Source organism: Gavialis gangeticus, unplaced genomic scaffold, assembly GCF_001723915.1.
Source record: "Gavialis gangeticus isolate Ggan-Ray unplaced genomic scaffold, GavGan_comp1, whole genome shotgun sequence".
In the NCBI taxonomy this organism is placed as follows: domain Eukaryota; kingdom Metazoa; phylum Chordata; order Crocodylia; family Gavialidae; genus Gavialis; species Gavialis gangeticus.
In genome coordinates this window covers 1,426,948-1,441,094 of record NW_017729028.1, presented here as the reverse complement: position 1 = coordinate 1,441,094, position 14,147 = coordinate 1,426,948, and positions in this window count along the sequence as shown.

Genomic DNA, 14,147 nt, shown 5'->3' with positions numbered 1-14,147 from the left:
AGGAAGACAGAGGCAAAGAAGTTATTAAATATGTTGGCTTTGTCGTCTGGCGTGACAACCAGATTCCCCGTCTTGTCCTGCAAGGGCCCCACATTTCCTGGGGCCTTCTTTCTACTCCCTATGTATTTAAAAAAGGACTTCTTGTTGTCCTTAATCCGTGAAGCCAGTTTAAACCAGTTTCTGATCACTTAAACCAGTTTATGTGTAGTGTCTGTCCCTAGCCCACCTGTTCTTTTTTATACCTTTGCACCTTTCCTTCTAGAATGTGTTTGCTAGTGTTCCACCCTCTTTACCCTCCCTGACTTGCACTTATTCCCAGCCTGATCTTAGTTCTATTCATGGTCTGTTTGAGAGAAGCCACACAGGCCACCCCTGAAGTGGTTTAATCAATGCATTTTTAGGTTTGAGGTATAAGAGTAGGAGTGGATAGGTGGGACATACTCAGGCATATCCCCCCTTGAGAGTTCTGGGGACACAGTGTAGACGTACCCATAGACACCTCAGCTGTCCCCACCCACAGTCTCTAATAGTCCTAGTGCCACACACACATACACACACACGCACATACACATTTCCCATCCCCTGTTGCCATAGATATATGCACTTCTCCCATTTACACAATGACACATATGCAAATAGTGCTGCTTACATATATGGGGAGGTTTTCTAGTTTCTTCAGTGCACATTAGATAGGGCCTGTTCTGTTCACAGCTAATGAAGATAATACATCATTTATATATGTATATTTGCATATGCCTTGTCTACCTCAAACAGCACTGAAGGAAGGAACACTATCATGGCAAAATGAAGATATAATAAAAATGGATTAAATTCTATATTCACAAACAATTTATATTAATGTTAAGTATTACAGATAATCATTGTAATTCAAATCAATTTCTATTTTTTTATAGTGCTGGACTGCAAGCAGATTACTGTTTCATTTCTGCTTTGGTAAGGTAGTCAAAAATAAATGGGCCATCCAACCCAATCTGCTATTCACTATTCATCCTGTGCACTGGATGAGGTATATATCTATGTATGCAATTCATAGATTTTAAGGTGGGAATGGACAATTCCAAACATATTGCTTGGTCTCTTGAATAACATAAGCCAGAAGATTTCCCTGAATTACCATATTTACCTGAATATAAGTTGACCCTAAATATAAAAGATTCCTCCCCCAACAATTAGATTCAATATATAGAAAATGTATACATTTGTTATCATTTTCCAGGTATAGAATCTAAGTATTGGAGGGCTGTCTTGAATCATACCAGGAAGGAAGTTTTGAAGTAGGAATTAGTGTATTTACTTGGATATAAAACCAGGCTTTCCCTGCTAATCAGCATGGGGAAAAAAGCCCCTCATCATCTATTTGTATATGAAGTGGAGTGAGGGACAGGAGGCTGCTGTGGGTCTGACTCTGGCCCCAGCCTGGACTCCGGGCTAGTCAGAGTCACAGCAGCCACCTGCTCCCATTTTTCAATATGGGAAGTTCCAATACAACATTCCTCATTAAAGTTCCATACCTTATTTCTCCTCTAAATTTATCTTGTTTAAACTTCCAGCCACAGAACTTATTACATCTTTGTTCATGTCATTTAAGACCACCTGAACATTCAAGGAGACAGAATTAAGGAATTCCTTGCATTCTTAATGTTGGCATTTCCTGACTTATGAATATTTAACTTTGCAGCCTCAATATTCTCTAAACATATTTTTGGCATGAAAATTATTTGTATTAGTATTGGCAGTAATTATCCTATCAAAATTCATAAATGATATTTATGAATTATATATATTATGACACTAGTGCAAGCCCAGGTATGTACAGGACTCCACCACAGTAGGTTCAGTACAAACACAGGACAAAAGATGGTCCCTTTCCCCAAAAATGTGTACTCTAAGCAATCCAGCATAGTCCATTCTATATACCAACACAAATGTACATGATGGGTCAAAGCCCACATAAAAGAGTAATCCAAACCCCAGTCCCAAATACAGATATATTATAAAATGTAAACATTACAGTGACTTTGACAGTGTTCACTAACAAGAATCCAATATTAATAAATATCATTGAATTGGAGATACTAGAATTATTCCTAAGGGAAAGGATATAAGTCAATATGTGAGGTACGATAGCATAGGAACTTCTGGCATATGCAACATGATAGCTCCAGAGCAACACTACAATTAAGGTTGAGAAGGCCATGCTATAGTTGTATTGTGTTCTGAAGCTTTAAAAGTAGCTAGTGCCCATTGAATTAAATATTTTTTCCAAAGGATTTTCTTTAGCACAGCTGGCAAGTCATAAAACTGCAACAGAGTTTATTTATTTTAAAATGTGTCATCAGGATAAACTCATTGAAATGATACAGCTCATTTCCGAGGATATCCTAAGGCAAAAAAGGAGTCACCTCTACATTGTTAAAAAAATAAACTGAATACCACATACAAAAACCAATTAAAGAATAAAGGTTTAAAAGCTGTAAAACTTAAGAGCCCAAAGTCCTTTTGTTTTAACAGTAGTTTACATATTCTCATCTGGAATGGCTATATAGCATTCAATGCTAATGTCCTTCATACTTATTAGCTCAATATACTGGGACATATTTTTCAATCTAATAAGATATATTTGACCATATTTAACTGCATTTTTATCTTACACATGAACATTCAAATTCTGCTCTTGCAGACACAGCTATAATTGGGCTATACCCAGACATATGAGGGCAGTATTTAATTCTATATAGAAATAAAATGCTAAAAATAGAATTGCATGGATTGTTTTACTTTCTGTGGGCCAAACAATACTAGGGTCCCACAACAGAGTAATATTAAAAGGCAGTCCCTACTTCGAGGAAGTGACAATCTAAACAGACAAATCAAAGTAGGCAGAGGGCCAGAATTCATCACCTGCATGAACTGACTGATGGTTTTCAACCATCCTGATACTGCATTGCTAAGATTGTTATTTGCAAATTCAGGAAGAGGTTGCCATGGGGCCAGGGCTGGGGCAGAGCCCCTGTTCTGCAAGCAGGGATGTGCAAGAAACTGATTGTGGTTCTGCCCCAGCCCTGTGCTGTCACTGCCCTGCAATCCCAGGGTCTCCATGGAGACTGACTGGGAGCCACACACACAGCCAGGAACACAGGGATGGGGCCGTGGATGGGACAGGACCCGTGTCCAGGGCTGGGGCCAGGGCCAAGGCTGGAATCTTGGGGTTGTGACAGCATGGGGCCAGGGCCTGGGGCAGAGCCACAATCCGCTCCCCACACACTCTTCCCCACTGAACCCATGCCCATTTCTGAGGTGTGCGGGCAATGGATCCCAGCTCTGGCCTGGGCCCTGGCCCACACTGTCACTCCCCTTTGCCTATGTAAGCAATGCCCTCTCTTCTTCCATCCCACACTTTCCCCTTCCTTCCCTGTCTTTTACATTCAGATCACTCTCTCTGGGCATATCTACATGAGATGTTTCCTGCACAGTTGACTAATTAGCTCCACAGTAAATGTCTCAGTGTCTACATGTGTGGCCCTATTAGGCTTCGGGAAACTAATAACAAACACAGCAGGCTAGTATTTGTAAATACAAGCACTAGCCTGCTGCAGAGTTTTTTCATGCAAAGCAACATATGTATAGATGCTGACCCGGGTGGCTGGGGCACACCTGCTGGCTAACCCTGTACTGGAGCAGGCCAGCCCATCTACAACACATCGAGCCGGGTTGGACTAGCCCAGGACTGACAGGCTGACCCACCCCACCTCCACCCTACTCAGATCCCCTGCCAGCTGGGGCTGCTCTGACCCTGCTCAACATGCTACAGTCCTGGGTGCATGTGTAAATGCAGTATCTGGGAGCAATGAACTTCAGTGTGATATGCGCTGGAGTGTGTTGCTGCATATTAATATATGCGTGTAGATGTACCCATTATGTGATAGCTTGTTCTCTGCATGTCCTTTTATAACCTTTCATGAAGTAATCTTTTACTCACAGAGCTTATGCATCTCTGATGCAGTATATCTATAACGTGCAACTCTATCCTGCCAAGTGGTCCAGGTGAACTGTCAATAGAAATAGTGACTCTGTTACTTTTCGTTAAAACTTTCCCATATTTACAGGTTTCCCATGCTTTATGCGGTACCTGCGTTCCTGAAAAACTGTGCATAAGCTGAATTCACATAAAGGGAACCAGTTTATAATGTAACATATAGGGATACATTCCCATGGCAGTGAGAGAGGGAGGGATTGAAGCTGGGACTAGGGAAGGGGTGGGGGGAGGGTGAAGTAGGAGCTGGGGTGGGGCATGTTTGCCCTTGGCTCCACTCAGCTGCACACAGTGCAGCCCAAGGGCTGCAGGCAGGTGGTGTCAGCTGCTCCCAGGGTTGCAGCAGGGAGCAAAGCAGAGAGAACTGTCAGTAGGTGCAGGGTGGGGGGGACATGGCTCCTGCTGCTGCATGCACCCCAGGAGGGCTGAGGGGCTGCTCTGGGCTCTTCCCAGGGGTCACGTGTCCCCAAATCTGCATGCAGGAGGAGAGCAGGCTGCTGCTGCAGGCTAGGGTTGGCAGCAGCACCAGGCTTTTCTTGGTGGTAGGCAGCAGCCTGCTCTCCTCCTGCACTCAGATCTGGGGGTGCACGCCTCCTGGGAAGTGCCCAGCATAGCCTCACAGGCCTCCTGGGGTGCATGTAGCTGAAAGAGCCATGCCACCACCCCCACCACCCCGCACACACTGACAGTTCCCTCCACAGCTGGCATCAGCCATTCCCAGGGCCATTTCACCAGGGGCTGGGATGAATGGAGACAAGCAGAGGCCTGGGGAGTTCAGGGCATGGCACAGCCCAGCAGCTGCAAGCAGCTTGCACCAGCCATTTCTGGGGATGCTGCAGCAGAGGATGGGGTGAGCAGGGACAAGCTGTGCTGTGCCATATGCCCCCCATGCCTCTGCTTGTCCCCACTCACCCCAGCCCCTGCTGAAGTGGCCCTGGGAGCAGCCGACACCAGCTGCCTGCACCATGACATGGCACAGCCCAGGGGCTGAGGTGAGTGGGGACAAGTGGTGCCCTGGGGGGTTTGGGGCATGGCAAAGCCCAACAGCCGCAGGCAGCTGACATCAGCCACTCCTGGGGCCACTGCACAAGGGGCTGCTGGGGTGAGTGAGGCCCTTTCCCTTCCCCCCACAGACTTTCCCCTCCCCGCATAGACTTACCTGCTTGGGGAAGGGGAGAGCGCACCTATGCCAATCGCATAAGATGAGTTTACCTTGCATATAACACATTTTGGGTATAAAAATGGTCATCGCATAAGAGCAAATTTGCATATACAGAACTCACATAAAGGAAGGGAAACCTGTACTTGGTTCCAAGATGAGGTTGGGGTTTTTTTCCCCATTCATCATGGGGGAAAATGAAGCCTTGTCTTAGAATCAAGTACCTGCAGGCAACACTGGGTTCTGTGCACTCTCTGGTGTGTCTAAATGAGATACTTTACTGTGTAATAGCAGTTTCCTGCACAGTAAGCATGTGCATTTACATGTGCACATACTTACTGCACAGTAAACTTCGCTACTGATGAGTAAATTTGCTACCTGCAAATGCAAATAGCAAATTTACTCATGAGTACTTACTGCACAGTAAACTTCGCTACTGATGAGTAAATTTGCTACCTGCAAATGCAAATAGCAAATTTACTCATGAGTACTTACTGCACAGTAAGGTGTGTGTAGATGCCAACCAGGAGAAAATTTGCTCCTGGTCATCCCTGCCACTAGGGGGCGAGCCTGAGCTCAACCCCAGGATCCCAGAGTTGAAAGCCTCTCCTACCCTCAGGCTGGGATGGGCCCCTGGAGAGTGAGTAGGGCGGGGGTTCAGCTGGTGTCCACCTGGACCAGGTCTGCCCAGCTGGCTTACCATGGTCCCTGGCCACCCATGCATGCCCAACCCCCAATATGAGGCCAAAATAATGCACAGCCCCTGGTACAGAGCATCTTATCTCAGAAATACTGCAATCTCTCACAAATAGCTTCCTTCTCATGGCTCTGCAGGCCCTGCAGCTGTACATGGAGGAGAGGCTACAGTTGGCAGCTGGGATGCAGCATCAGGGTCTCTGCCATCCACAGCAGGGGCCCTGAAGATGCACCAGCTCCACAAGAGGAGGACCCAGGATTGGATCCTCTTCCTGGACCAGCTGGTGATGGTTGAGAGGACTGGCAGGCGAACACACAGACATGGCAGGAACAGAAAGTTGCCCAGAAGGACAGGTGGTGGGCAGAGGATGTGATCCATAAGGACGTATGAGACAAGCATAAGGAGGCACAGGACTGGGCGGATCAGGAGTTCAGGGTGCAGTTCCTGGCCCTGGAGTGCAAGTGTGTGGAAGCCCTCTGGGAACAGGGCATGGCCATGACCAGGGCAGTGCAAGCCATGGAAGATGACCACTGGGTGCTGAACACCATCCTGGCCCTGGCAGTCACCTTTGTGGCACCTGCTGCCCTGTCCCTGACCCTGACCCTAGCCCTGCCTGCCCCCTGGAAGCTACCCACTGCCCAGCAGCACACCCATAATGGGCCTGGGCAGAGGTCCAGTGCCCCCTCTGCCAACCAGAAGCCCCTGCCCCAGCCCCCACCCCAGGTCCCCCACCACCCAGGCCCCCACCTGGGCCCAGCCATGCTGCTCACCCCAGCTCCACATGGGCACCAAGCTAGAGCTGCCTGCAGTGAGGTCAGGACTGCATGCTGGCCTTGCTGGCCCTGGACACCAGCTGCCAGAGAGGGAGTTGCCCACACCAGGAAACCAGCAACCACCATCTTCCATGGGGGAACTTGCCACCTGCTGACCTTGCTGCAGCATGCATACCCACGAGGGCATGACCAGAGACTAGGGTGCTGACCACCTTTCCCCACGCTTTTCCCCCTAGGCCTTGGCAATGCATAGGGGGTTCACGTGGGTGCAATCCCTGCAAAAAGGCACCACTGACACTGCCGGCGGCACCTGCAGGCACTCACTGCTACCACCCCCTCCCCCACAATCAACACCACTGGCAGTATCTGTGGGCGGTCCCCGATCACCACTGGCTGCTGTCCGCAGGTGGTCACCACTGCCCCCTGCCGCTGACAGCAACGTGGCTGCCTGCAGAAGCTCCCCACTCACTACCACCAGGCTCCTGCCACCCACAGCACCTCCACCACCTGTGGGAGCTCTCTGTGTCCCCCCCTCACTGTGTGTGCCTCCAGAACACACAGCATTCATGCCCCTAGGTGCCCTCACCCCACAGCCACCCACCCCAGGAGGACACACATGCAAACTACATTGTAAATAGTTTGTGTGGACAAGAGTGTGTTTTATTTTTAGTGAGTAGGGTAGCTGATGGAGGGGATCTGTTGAAGGGGAGGGTGGAGGGGGCAGTGTTTGTTGTGAGGGCAATAAAGTGTTTTTTCTGAGAACTATCTGCAATAAGCATGGTGCTGCAGGTAGGCAATAGGAAGGGGGTCTGTGCAACTCTCCAGGTGGGCTACAGCAAAGAGTATAAGAGAAGGTCGTTGGCCAGTGCCTCTTGCACTTGATGCTTTGGGCCCTGCTGGCATGTGTTCAGCTCTCCCAGGGACTTGATGGGAGGGGCCTGTTGCTGTCGCTACTGCCACAGGTAGTCCTCCCACTGTGAGGTGTTCTCTTCCTGCCACACCTCCTCCATCCAGGCCTCGTAAAACAGTTCCCCCTTGGCCTCACAGATGGTATGCAACATGCAGGCTCCAGTGATGACCCAAGTGATGTTGTCTTCAGTGGACTTGAGGTAGACAGTGAGGGTGTGCCACCATCCCTTGAGGTGAAGAAAGGTGCCCTCCACCAGCATGTGAGTCTGGCCCAGGCACCTGTTGAAGTGCATCTAGTGTGGGTCCAGCTGGCAGGTGAGGAGAACTAGGCGGAGTTGCTGATGTTGAGGGGGTGGGACCACCATAGTGCCCAGCTGGCAGTCCAGCACCCCTAGTGCAAAGAGCCTGTTCTGCACCAGGGCTGGCATGGCACAGTTCCAAAAGATGTGGGCACTGTGGCCTGCTCAGCCAGTGCTCATATTGGTGAAGGTGCTGCAGTGGTCAGTGATACCCTGGAGCACAACAGAGTGAAAGCTGCTCCAGCTGTAGTAGGGGCAGTCACTATGGGCTGGGCAGGTGATGGGAATGTGGGTCCCACCCAGGGTCCCAATGCACTGAGGGAATCCCAGGGCATAGAACTCTGCCACCACTTCCAGGGGGTCATGCATGTAGAGGCCAGTGGATCCCTGCACATCCTGGAGGGAGCCACACACCTACAGGCTGACCTCCACAGCAGTGGCCTTGCCCACATGAAAGAGGTGGCCTACATAGTGGAAGCTAGTGGGGATGGCTAGCTTGAGCAGGCAATGAGCAACCAGGTGTCCAGGGAAGGGATTGCCGCATGGTGATGTCCTGCCACACCAGGTACAGTTGGAGCTTCTCCAGGAAGTCCAAGAAGGTGGCCTGGTCATGCAGAACACCTCCAACTACTGCTCATCATCCCAGGTGGCCTGGATGACTTGAAGCTGCCAGTCCTAGCTGGCCAGGCAGGCACAAAGGCAGTGGAGCTGGAAGTCCAGGAGGGCATGGATAGTCCTAGCTAGCGGTGGCATCCTGGAACCTATTTTTGTCATCCCTGCCAAGGCCCAACCAGCAGGATGGGATCCAGGTGGCAGCTGCGTGTTGGCAGCCTTGGGACAGTGCACTTGGGCCAGACAAACAGTTGCTGCACATGAGGGAGCCAGCAGGAGCACACTGAGTGGCCAGCAGGAGCCTAGGGCACTGGGCATCACTACCAGGGGCATGGGCTGGAGCATGGGAAGGCAGAGGCTGTGGCAGAGAACTGCTGCGTGCTGCCTCTGCACTGTGCATGATGCTCCTGGCCAGAAACACAGCTCGCCAGGGAACAGAGCTGCCTTTTCAAGATGGTCTCCAGCCATAGACAGCTGCAGCCAGAGCCTCCAGTTCCTCCTGGTGGTGGCTGGGGCCTATTGCAGGACCCCAGAAAGTGGGAGCAGTTTGCTGCCACGAGCAGCAATTTTTCTCCCATGTCCCTGCATCTGCCTAGGAGTGTTTACTAACAAGTAGCTGGCTTGCAAATAAACTGGTACCACATCAAATACACATATAAACACACTCTCTAGCTCTGTGCTGATTTCCTCACTGCTCTCTGGCTCCCTGCAGAGTCACAGTGAGACAGGATAATCAGCCCAAAGCCAGAGAGCAAGGCAAGACACAGCACTAATTCCCTGGCCACTGCCTGGCTGTGTGCTGAGTCCTGTACTGTTCCTTGGCTCCCTGCTGAGCCAGGAACAGTAGAAGAATCAATGCAGAGCAGTGCAGGACCCAGCATGTAACCAGAGAGTGAGAGGGACCCAGCATGAAACCATCAGGAAGCACAGAATGCAGTAAAGAGAAGGGACAGGCAGTAGGGGGAGACAGAGCAAGTGGCCAAGGGAGGGCAGGAGGGGAAACATACATGTGGGTGGAAGGCATGGAGAGGGACACAAGGTGTGGGGCTTGGAGCAAGTGGCATGAAGGCAAGGGCCCAGGGTCAGGCTCACTGCCCACCCCCACCCCTAAACACACACACACAAACACACACAACTTGCCTTCCTAACACTTGCACCGCTGCTGCTTTTCCTGCAACAGCACTCTGGGGAGAAATATAAGATGGCCCTCCACTAATCACCATATTTACTCAAATCTAAAATGACTCCCCAATAATTAGATTCCATACCTGGAATATTTATAAATTTGTTATAGTTTTCCATGTATAGAATCTCATTATTGGGAGGTCATCTTTAATTCATTCCCCCTCCCCACCACACACCACTGCAGGGAGGCAGATGGTGTGGGGAGGTCAAATAGCTAACCCCCCATCCCCCAGCTTGTGCCTACCCCCCACCTCTGCCCCCTGCCTGCTCCTTCTGCAGCCTCAGGCCTCCTTTCCAGCCTCTACTTGCTTCCTTCCTTCGCTTTCCCCCCACCTTATCTTCATTCCATGCCAGCAGGTTCTATTCCCATTCTAGCATGGGCCCAGTCCAGCCCCCATAGCAGCCATGCTGGCAGTGCACCACTGCTATGGAGCCAGGGGCTCAGTGCCCCTGGCTGCAGCATGGATGGAGCCTGCTGATGTAGAGCAAGGGTAAGTGGGGGAGGAAGAGGGGCAGGCTAGGGAGCAGAGGCTTCATGGGAGGTCAGGGGGAGATGGCAGGGTGCAGAGGCAGCAGCGGGCAGGAGAGGGAGTCAGAAGTTAGATCCTGAGCCACATAAGCTTCCTGCTTCCCTTCCCTCAGGTCAAACATGACTTTTAAGATGAGAGGCTTTTTCCCCCATGTTAAATGGAGATGGGGGGAACCTGATCTTAGAATCAAGTAAATATGGTATGTTCTTTATGTGAAAAATTATGAGAAAATTATAATTTTTCATATACAGAATCTAATTTTGGGCAGTTGTCTTAAAATGAAAGTCATCTTAAATTTGGGTAAATATGGTAATACATATGTAATATAAGTATATGCAATTAAGAATAAATAGAATGGGTTTCATCTCCAGGGGAAGTAAACTGACATATCTGTTGATATCAATAAGCTGAAGTACCCTAAATAAGCATAGTCTGGTAGTCAAAGCACTCCCCTGGAATGTGGAGACCCCGGTTTAAGGTTCTGGTCTGGATCAGGTAGCATAGGAACTTGAACCACCATCCCTTTCCATATAGATGCCCTCATAAACCAGCTATTCTGGGAGTGGACCCATCTCATGCTAACCTAAAATTCCATCCTGGACCTACAAATAATTCCCCTATGAGTTGTAAAAACTAGTACCTCCCACAAAAAGTTGTAGTTTCAACAACTCAGTATTTTCCAACTAAAAACATTTTTAAAAATTCTCAACCAGTTCTACTGGCTGTCCACTCAATCCCCTACTTCCTGCTTTGGCTGGAATCTTTAAGGTTACAGTACCTCATTTTATCTCTTTGGGAAAAAGAAACTTTGTCTACCTGGTGGGCATTGCAGTGGGGGATATGTACTACTTCATAGTTTCCCCATCCTTTGTGCCAGGACACCTGGTACCTTTACACTGGCAGTGCTTCAGTTTTTATTAGCTTTTCTTTCCCTGTCTTACAGAGTCATTTGAGTTAATTTTAAATTTGTGGGGCATATCATAGCATAGGTAAACTGAGGTATATATAATATGCTTCCCTCATTCTTCACAGCATAATGTATTATGGGTAGGAACAGATGCTGCATTTATCCATGGATAATTTGTGCTTGTATTTGTTCCAGAACAAAAATACCCTAGAATTGGTGTGTACATACATCATCCTTCTAATAGGGGTTTAGTGAGCAACTGAATGTAGTGCCACTTTTCTGCCATTGATTCAATAATGTAATCTCAGGATAACTGTACAGATGTACTTTTCCATATCTGAAGATAAACTCTTACTACTACATATCTGGGAAACTTTCCTAGGATTATCCTGGGACAATCAACATGGGTGTCTGTACAGCTGCTCTTTGTCCCAGGTTAATTTGGTTTATCCAGGGATAAACACACCGTCTGTTGGCAACCTATATGCCTATCTCTGGATATCTTTGCTACACCTGAAAAGAAACAGTGAATGATCCATAATACATAACGATGAACCTATGTTCTCAGTTCCCACAATACAAAGCTCCACTAAGAGGAGAATTGTGTTTAGTGTATATTAATGCTATTTACTCATCTATTTGGAACCCCTAATGAAAAGTATTTATGAAACAAATGGTTAATTACATTATAATCCAAGAAAAATTAAATTTTCAGAATATGATATTTAACAAGGCTGGAGATTAGGAATTATATGCAATATACAATTTGATCAAAATGTGAAAACAGGGACAAGCTTAAGCCACGCTGATCAGAAATGGATCACCCATGGAATGGGAAGTTGAAGAGTAAGGGATGGGTGATGAATATGGGGAAAGTACCATGGCCTGAATTAACTTGACATGTTCCTGGTGCTGCTGAACCTCACTGAAGTACACATGAGCCTAGTGGAAATGGTCAGCCATTTTGTGTTGCTATTAATGAAGCATACTTTCCATCTTTCTATCACCTACTCCAAGGACAATTCATTTCCCCCTTTGTGTTGTTGTGAAGACTGAATTACAGGGAGGAAGCAATTTTTCATTACTTTGTTCGTACCTTGAAGATCTGCTACAAATTCTGTCATTGGAAAAATCAAGCAATAGTATTTGGGATCACTGGACCTGGTTTGCAAGATTCATTTGACCAACTTGGGCTTGATCCCTACTATTTTTAGGCCTTGCCTACCTTTGGAATAGCCCCAGTTCACACATCAGTTGCTCCTGCTGTTAGCTGCAATAAGCTGACACCTAGGAACAAAAAAGGACAAGCTGGGGTTTGTACTAAGTTAATCAAAGTTGTCCCTGCAGGCAGGTCCCCATGTACACAGTTACGAGGTTTGTGGCACCACAAACTGCATGTGGGGAATGTGAAAATGTGCACCATGGTGCAAATTTGCAATGAGATGGCAAAATTTGGCACCAGGAAATCCTACTAGCAACAAAAAAAAGCTCCTGGGGAAAAAAGTGGTGCAGAGTATGTGTTGGTAGCATGCACCAGAAAAAACAGAGGGCTGGCTGTCCAGAGCAAAACCCTGGCTGCCGGCTAGGCTCCATGACGCCAGAACTGCTCCCCGACTGTACCAGGGCTAGGGAAAGACATTACACATAAACTGGTTTAAGTGATCAGAAACTGGTTTAAGACTGTAACAGAACAGATGTTCAGGGGACATAAACCAGTTTGAGAATAGCTGAAACTGGTTTGAGATAAACCTGACTGAATATAGTATCAGACTTGACTGATTTGGCTCAAACCAGTTTATGCAATGTCTTCCCCAGACCCCTTGCTGGTTTAAGTTAAACAAGACTCCCCTAGCATCTTTGCATGCTCTCTGGGCTGGGAGGGGTTCTCTGTTCCACAGCAGGGCTGGTCCCTCCCCTCTGCTCCCTGGCTCCAGCTCCGGAGACTGTGGGCTGCTTCCCCCCCTCCCCTCACCACTCCCTGCTAAGCAGGAATTCCCCCCTGCCCTCTGCCTTGTGGAGAGGTGTCTATGTATTAGCTAGCAGACCACATTCTGGCTACTGTCCATGCTGAATCAACAGGTAGAATCAACAAGTAGCTGGTAATGTTCCTCTCTTGTTTTCTTAATTGGGTGATAAACACTGCTATCAATTGCCTGCTGGGCTAATCAGAGCTCCTGCCAGAGCCTGACCTCATCCCCCTCAGCTCCATGCTGTTGTAGGAAGGGAGGGCTGCTCTAGTGTCCCTCAGCTTCTAGCCTGAGCCACTGCAGGCATGTGCATGCATTTCTGGGATGTCTGTCCAATTACAAAACTGATTTAGCCTAGCCAGGTTAGACTAACCTGCAAAGATTGAATCAATTCAAGCTAAAGATTTTTAAATGTCTGTCCCTAGCCCAGGACACCAGGTAATACTACTCAGGCCAGCACAAGTACTGGCCCCAGTCTCCCATACCCTTACCTGGGACAATTTGCTGGGTGCCAGAGCACACATGCAGAGGCATGCAATGATGCATAAAGCACTGGTAAAAAATTGTGCTGCTGCTATTTGTGCCTCTACAAACCTGTGACCCTGTCCATGGAGACCAACCCTACTTGTACTTGGGGCACACCCCAGTTAGCTCTCTGTTTGCCCTTAGTCGAGATTTTCTTAGGAGTTCTGTCCACTTTGCACTACTCAGGCCACATATTTCCAGTAGAAAATACCCCCATTGAAATAATTTTGCTAACACCTAGGTCCACAAGTAACACTCTCCCCTTATAGTACAGGGGCCATGTTATGGACAGAAAGGAGCATGGTAAAGCTCAGCTTCTTTAGACCTACTGGACACATACCCATGAGTGTGAATGTGCATTTCCCTGGAGACAACAAGCAGTGGCACATATTTGTGCCACTGCTTGTTGTCTCCAGGAAACACCCCTGCATGCACACTCTGGCATACAGCAAATTGCCCTGGGTAGGGTAGAGGAGGCTGGGCCCAACACCTGGGCTATCCCCAGAAGCCTTATCTGTGGTCCTGGGGGG